The following is a 7,950-nucleotide window of genomic DNA, read 5'->3' on the forward strand; positions in this document are numbered from 1 at the left end:
TTTTTGCCCCACTGTACATCCCTCTGGACTCGCGGGTGGGTTGTTATAAGGACTTGGGTTCATGGACTCTGTACATTCCATAAATGTGAACAAAAGTGAGTGTGAGCGGTTGGAAATAACCCTCCAGCTGATTAACTGTTGCTAATTGTAACGAAATCTGTGAAAATGCAAGTAAGTGTTAACATTTATATGCTGATGATTGAAATTGTGGTTCATTGTTGGATGTGAACTGTACTTCTAGACAGGGTGCACCTAGGTAAGATTTCTTTCTCATCGAGTGATTACTGTGATTTTGCCAAAAGGTATCATTAAGAGAGTACTGGTACCGAAAGGGAATAATTTCATTTGTAAATGTTTTGTATGTTTATCATAATGTTCTGTTGTTTCTAAATGAAAAGAAAAATACAACTCCGGTAACTTTTCAAAACTCGCGGTTGTCTGAGTCTCATTCAGTTCGCCTCTCCTGTACGTAGCCGAACCAACTGGTCCAAATCATTGAGCTCTTTGGTGTCAAATTTGGGTGACATGCCTTTTTTGATCTGGGAGTATTCGAAACACGCACATTAGTGTTACCTATGCCATTGGTAAACCCGAACACCAATTATTCTCGTTGTGGTGTCCATGTGGCTCAGAGGTCACGATAAAAAGGCGATAGAAAAAACACAAAAACGGCACTGTTTGGTCCAGAGTGGTCGCTGCGTGCTGTTGCCGTACCGCCATCTCATCTACTTGTAATAATAATATTTGTAAACTTGTAATAATTCTACTTGTTCCCACTGTGTTCCCCACCTGTTTCTACTCGCCTCATATCCTCTTGTAGTTATTGTCTCAGTCTTCCGTCGCTTTTTCAGTTTTCTGCCTCTGTTGTGTATTTGCTCTTGTTACCCGGATACTTAGCTGTGTGTATTCTAGTGTTCCCTGGATCATTACAACACTTGTGTGTTCATAAGTCAGTTTTCCTAGTATTGATTCCTTTTGGACTTTTTAAACCTGACAGCAATAAAAACTTGTCCTATTTTGATTTTGTCTACAGATGAAGCTCTGTACGGTTTGTAATCTGTCCACTTAAACATGTTTTGTCTGTGGATATAGTTTCATTATTCCTCATCCTGAACAGAACTCATAGACTGGGCAGCATCGTTCCTCTTTTTAGTAGTCCTGTCAGCAATTTTTCTTTTCGTTTATAAAAATAGAACTTCCAAGCAAATTGTTTCTGTGGGGTACTGTGTGTTTCCCCGTCCTTCACTCGTGTATGTTCATTTGAAGAGGAAAAACCTTCCACGGGACTCCGATATGAAAATATACAAACAGAAATATAATTCAGAGCATGTAAATTGTCTTACAGGCGTAATGAGGTTTAAGTTACCCTCAACAACAAACAAACTACGGTAGAAAAACCGTGTGGCTCTGCAGCGTCTTGCCTCTGCTATGTCCCCACCCCCTCAGCACCGTGTGCACTTAGTTGCATAAATCCATGATGGATTTAAAGTATAAACCTAGCCTTTAAAGTGAACATATTCAAAGTTTTACTTTACCAAGCCAAAAAACAATAAAATAATTTTAGTTTCACTATAAACATGAATTTACTTATTAAATTACTAATTACCCAAAATAAGTTTAACAGCAAATATAAATTGAACTATATTAACCTGGCTCCCACACTGTGTGTCCTGCTGTGTAGACTTGCCTTTCTTAGTTTAACATAGTTTCCTTGTGTTTCTCTTCACTTATTACAGCAGTTCTGGTGAAATCACACTTCTTAGGCTGACTAAGGCTGCACAGAAAACGTGACATAGCAGGAGATCAGGGACTATCATGATGCTGCGTCTTTAGACCCAGCTTTAAGTTACAGACCAAGATTCATATTCTTCAGTATCCTGAGTAATTGGGCCTAATTGGGCCTATTTTTTTATGATACCATATTATGTTTTTGTGTTTACACCATCAGGCTATAGGTTAGTTCTTGGTCATAGTTTGTTTATGTTCTGCTTCAGTTTAATCTTTCTTCTGTGTCATGGATTCAGCCAGACGCCTCCAGAAAGACTCTTTATATTGGTTCTGATTAGCAATAAGCATGATTAACTATCACCAACCTACTTAACACTCACACTAGGGCTGCTCGATTATGGCAAAAATGATAATCACGATTATTTTCACTGAAATTGAGATCACGATTATTTGACGATATTTATTTAACCCTTTAAGACCTACTATAGAACCAAGTCCACCAGAGCTTATATTGTTTTTTTACATGTTGTAGTGCCATTGGGAGCATTTCAAGTTGCTATACGTCAATACAACTGTTATTGCCCATATTTTAATAATATGTATGCATTAAGTCCATAGTAACTACATTAATTGCAAAAAAAAGTGCAATAAACTACAAAAAAATTGAAAATCATTTTTGTTTTTGTTTTTTACATATATTTCTACTTGGAGAAATTTAAAAGGTTTATCCCTCAAAACTTTAAATGCAAAAAATAGTTTACAACAACAGGAAATTTATTTTGAGTGTCTTCATAGTTTTATTTTGGAGATAAAGCAATTTTTATATACTGCAGGAAAAACAAAAAAACAATCCTATGATTCAAATTTGCAAAGAAAACAGCATGTGCATCAAAATAAACTATTTCCAGCAGTGCAATATGAGTTCTAAGCATCCCATCAGAAAAGTCAAACATGACTTATAAAAACACCAGTATAGGTTTTTAAGGCCTGCAAGTAAAAAACTACATTTTCCGCGAAGATGACGTCTATTCCGGTTTCTGGCAATGGCGGACATGCGATAGTTCGCGCTGCCGTCTGTTTCAATGTCGGAAGTGTTACGAACAGCTGATCGGATTGGCAAAGCGTGTTTCTGGAATATTATGTTTTTGTTCCTGCTAGTGCTTTTTATGCAATTTTTGCAAAGCTTTATGTGGAAGGAAACCGTGACCGAGGACAAGCTGATGGCATGAGATGTGAGTACAACTCCTCTGATTTCATATGCAAAAAAAAATGATTGCGCTAGCTTACGCGGTTCTGGTTCTACAGGGATTTAAAAATAGTTATGCAAAACGGAGCATGCCCACTCTGACTGGCTTTAAAGGGTTAACAATAACAATGTATTGAATAATGACTTTAAAAAAATAATATAAAACAGTGTGCAAATACTGATAACAGTGCAAATGTTTGCAATATAAGAAATAAATGAAAAATCTATGTTTAGTGAACTTTGCACTGTTGCTCTGTGGTGCAGCTACGACACCGTAGCAAAGTTTACACACTATGTCTACTTGATCCACGTCTGACTCCGCGAACCCATAATGTTTCCACACCACTGAAGTTTTTTTTTTACCCCTCTTTTCAACCAACAGCAATCACTCTCCTCTCCAAATAACTTCTGCTTAGCTTTCCGAGTTTCCCTCGGGTCCTCTTAATTGTTGTGACGCGTGTTCGAAACGCAGAGAGGTGCGCTCGATTTGCCACACGGAGCAGCGCGAGAGTAAAGCACGAGGGAGGGGCTAATAATCGGCTCAGTCACTTTTAATGATCGTTGAAAGCCCAGATCGTAATCGTGATTAAAATTCGATTAATTGAGCAGCCCTAACTCAACACATGATGACAGGCCACAGACTTCCACACTCTTATCTTCACCACATTCCTCCAGCCAGTCTCACACACAGAGACTAATATGTTGAGGTTGGAGGTGAATGATGCCAGTGCAGGCAAAATCCAGACATTAAACAATTTTTCTTGTTCATCCTATTAATTAGGGTCATACTTCAATTAGAATTAAGCATGATTAATTATTTGGAGAACAGCATATAGATAAACATATAGATGTTAAATCCTCGTACTCCACTTTTGAGGGTGTGTTTCACATACCCTTTTAAGTCTTTGTCTCTGTGGTAGGTGTTCGTTACTCCCTGTTTTCTTTTGGTAACCTTTTTCTTATATGTTAGGGGTCAGCTTTACTTTCCCCATCATTTCCCCAGTTAGTCCCAGCTGTTCTTCCACCTGTTTCCTCTTCCTACTTTACCTTTTATGCATTTATTGTTTGAGTCTAGCCTTGTTTCTTGCCGCATTCGACCGTCTTTGGTTGTGTCTTCTGTCTTATCTATTTAAATTTGTTCTGTGAGTCACAGAGAATAAAATCAAGATTTTTTTTTTAAAGTTTATTACCATGTTCTGCATTTAAGGTCCTGCTCTGTCTGCCACACAGTCATCATATGACAGAAACAATAAATGGATTGTTCTCTTTCTTTAACCCTTTAAAGAACGCTTGGTTTTGCGTAACTATTTTTAAATCCCTGTAGAAACGGAACCACATAAGCTAGCGCAATCATTTTTTTTCATATGAAACCGGAAGAGTTGTACTTACATCTCATGCCATCAGCTTTTCCTCGGTCACGGTTTCCTTCCACATATAGCTTTGCAAAAACTGCATAAAAAGCCCTTGCGGGAACAAAAACATAATATTCCAGAAACACGCTTTGCCAATCCGATCAGCTGTTCATAACACTTCCCACATTCAGCGCGAACGATGGCGTGTCCGCCATTACCTTCCCGAAACCGGAAGTGACATCATTTTCGCAGAAAATGTAGTTTTTTACTTGTAGGCCTTCAAAGCCTATACTTGTGTTTTTATAAGTCATGTTTGACTTTATGCTTTTCTGAATAGTTTCTGGGATGCTTAGAACTCAAATTGCACTGCTGAAAATAGTTTATTTTAATGCACATGCTGTTTTCTTTGAAAATTTGCATCATAGGATTGTTTTTCGTTTTTCCTGCAGTGTATAAAAATTGGTGTATTTCGAAAATAAAACTATGAAGACACTCAAAATAAAATACCTGTTGTTGTAAACTCTTTTTTGCAACTTTTTTGCATTTAAAGTTTTGAGGGATAAGCCTCTTAAATTTCTCCAAGCAGAAATATATGTAAAAAACCAAAAACGATTTTCAGGTTTTTTTGTAGTTTATTGCACTTTTTTGCAATTAATGTAGTTACTATGGACTTAATGCATACATATTATTAAAATATGGGCTATAACAGTTGTATTGATGTATAGCAACTTGAAATGTTCCCAAAATGGTACTACAGCATGTAAAATATAATATAAGCTCTGGCAGACTTGGTTCTATGGTAGGTCTTAAAGGGTTAAAAAAGTGGTTAAAAAAAAACAAAAACTAATTTTGACTTATAATGAAACAGATTTAAATAATAAGAAAGCTGATTAAAATGAACCTTCACAATAAAATTAGAATATTTACAGTATAAGACATTTAAAAAAAATGATGGGAGAAAGAAGTATGTACAGTTATTTCAAGTGATCTGATGGATATACGAGGTCTGGTGTTTGCCTGAATGGGAAGTCTCTGGCAGTGTCACTTTATCTGACATGGATGGAGTACTGCAAGAGTTTGTCTTTTGGCAAGTGCAGCATCACACAGGGTGGTCTGCAGGTGGTTCTTGTGGAGTCTTCTTTCTTTACCATTAAATACATTTTCGGTGCTGGCTCAATCGACAATCACAAAACAGCTGAAGAGCTGCTGTTAAGAGCTGTGGCTGAATTTGGATTGACATTATTGTAGTCAGAGCTCTCTTCTGGGTCACCACGTTGCCCTGTTGAGGTGATCAAATGAAAGCATTTCAAGTGTAATTATTAATGATGATAATTATCAAGGTATTTTCTCATGGTCATCACCTCACATTTTGTGCACTCACTTGTCTTGTTAATGACTGAGCTGAATCACAGATGTGACATTGTTATAATCACCTTCTGCTGGACCTGAAATAAGAATCTGATTGACTTTCATGTTAAACAGTTATTGTATCATCATCCAGCTTCCACAAGCTCTGTATTAATGAAAGTGTAAACTTTACCATTTTCAGTGTTTTCACATCTTCTGACTGTCTCATAGACAGAACGATCACCTGCAGGTAAGAGAAAATCAGTCACCTCATGTCTGTGATACTAACTTAAACACAAATATTCTTACAAATAACATTTATATTAAAAGCTGCAGCAGATGTAACAAGTACAGTCTTGTTGCAAATAGCATCAGAATATTTGAAACTGCATGAAAAACTAACCATGAAGAAGAGAGGAGAACACTTGCTGCTGATCTACATCCTGACTAAGCGTCTGCTCATTAGCAGCACCTTTATTAAAAATGTAAAATTAGATGTTTGTTTTATGTTGTTGTGGATTATACATTCTTGTGAACAGTTTGCATTTTATGACTCAATGCTGCATCTGTGTATTTAATCATTTAAGATATAAAATATGTAATATTAGAAGAAAAATATGAAAATCTCACCTTTGAACTTTTTACAGCAATACAACAAGAGCAGGATGAAAATAAATGTAATTCCAGAAATTGCTCCAATGCTTATCAGAATAGGAAATGAAGAGATTTCAGGACTCGGGACATCTACTGTGGATAAGAAACATATGTTTTAAACTGAACCTAAGTTATAAGTTAAAAAAAGTTAAATAATATATCATAAACTCACCCTTTGTATCAATGCTGACTGACTGGCTGTCCTCTGTGTAGTAAACTGGGTTTCCTCTTCCTCCTCTGCACCTGTAGAGTCCTTCCTGTGAGACACTGATTTGTCCATTTGAGTGGAAAACTGCATCTTGTGTGGTCAGAGGTTCAGACGAGTTCTCATCTCTGTACCAGTAGTATTTCCATCCAGATGATGATGATGAGTTCACAGAGCAGGTCAGGGACACACTGCCCCCTACTGGAATGTCTCTCATATCAGAAGTTATTTGGGCCTTTGGTTGATCTGCTGTTGAGTTTAAACAAAGACACAAAGAAAATATGAATATATACCCCACACACAGGCTGGGATCACACCAGTCTGATGTAATCTGCATGTGTCTGTATGTTGTTGGGAATAAACTTGCTCTCCAGTTTCCAACAACACATAGGAAGGAATAAGAGCAAACTGAAATGGTATGAGTGCTCTTACAGAGGCCGATAATGCATTTTATTCTTTTAGTGTTTATTTTTTTCTGTTTCATTATGATTCTTCTCTGGATTTATAAAAGAGTACCACAACAGAAGACACAGAACTTCTTCCCAATCGAAGTTTATAATTCCCAGACTAGTAGTAGTCTAACTAGTAGCTGCACAGAGAAATTTGAAATAGAAACACTTTATTTATGAGATTTTTAATTTCAGACTTTCATAAAGCATTTTCATTTGTTTAGATTATTTGTTCATGGCAAGTTTGCTTTGATTAGCAGATAGTCTTCTTCCTACATGACCAGAAGAAACGCATCAATATATTTCTCTGTATCTATAAACTTCCTGTTGCAAAAATACACACTAATATCAAAAAGTCACACATCACTGTTCGTTCCATCAATACAACAAAATGCAATGATTTATCTACCACTGTTCTTAAATGAAGTCTTTGAAAGCATCAATTTCCTGACAAAAAGAGAAAGAAGAAAAATCTTCAACAGTAATGCAACTGAACAAGGAAAATATTGCATTACTTCTTGTAACTCCATTAATCACAAAGACAACCAGTAATTTAAAAAAATATATAAATCTTACTATTATAAAAAGGATAATGTAATATGGTTAATATGCTACATCTTCACCCCACACATTCTGTCCACTTTGTATTTCCACAGACATCACCTCAGTGTTTGTTTGTAATAATAATTTTTCCACCTTGTCAGTTTTTTTCTGTTTTTGTATTTCTGTCATTATTAGGGATGGGTACCGGTGTCGGTTCTGACATAAATGGTAGTAACCAGACCAAAAAGCAGCGCACATTTCGGTGCTTTATTTCGGTGCTTTTTGTCCCTGAGCTGTGATACACTTTAGATTCTAGCCAATCATTTTACGTTTCCGAGGATAGTAGGCGGGGCCAGGTACGTACGTTCTGTTAGAGCAGAGCTACAGATTAAAAATGTCCAAGGCGAAGCGGTCAAAAGTCTGGCT

General features: G+C 36.6%; 1 protein-coding gene and 1 long non-coding RNA gene across 2 annotated transcripts in view; both read right to left on the minus strand.

Moving 5' to 3' along the window:
- The window catches only part of LOC102206370 (uncharacterized), a 78,400-nt gene that overhangs the window by 29,354 nt on the left and 41,096 nt on the right, over window positions 1-7,950 (minus strand). The gene's annotated exons all lie outside the window — the stretch shown is intronic.
- LOC102207023 (uncharacterized) lies at window positions 5,280-5,919 on the minus strand. The gene is made up of 3 exons (XR_312346.1): window positions 5,867-5,919; window positions 5,708-5,771; window positions 5,280-5,605 (listed from the first exon to the last, which is right to left on the minus strand). It is a non-coding gene; the product is annotated as an uncharacterized LOC102207023 (long non-coding RNA).

The sequence above is a fragment of the Pundamilia nyererei genome, unplaced genomic scaffold (assembly GCF_000239375.1).
Source record: "Pundamilia nyererei isolate P.nyererei 1_Seehausen unplaced genomic scaffold, PunNye1.0 scaffold00453, whole genome shotgun sequence".
Taxonomy (NCBI): Eukaryota; Metazoa; Chordata; class Actinopteri; order Cichliformes; family Cichlidae; genus Pundamilia; species Pundamilia nyererei.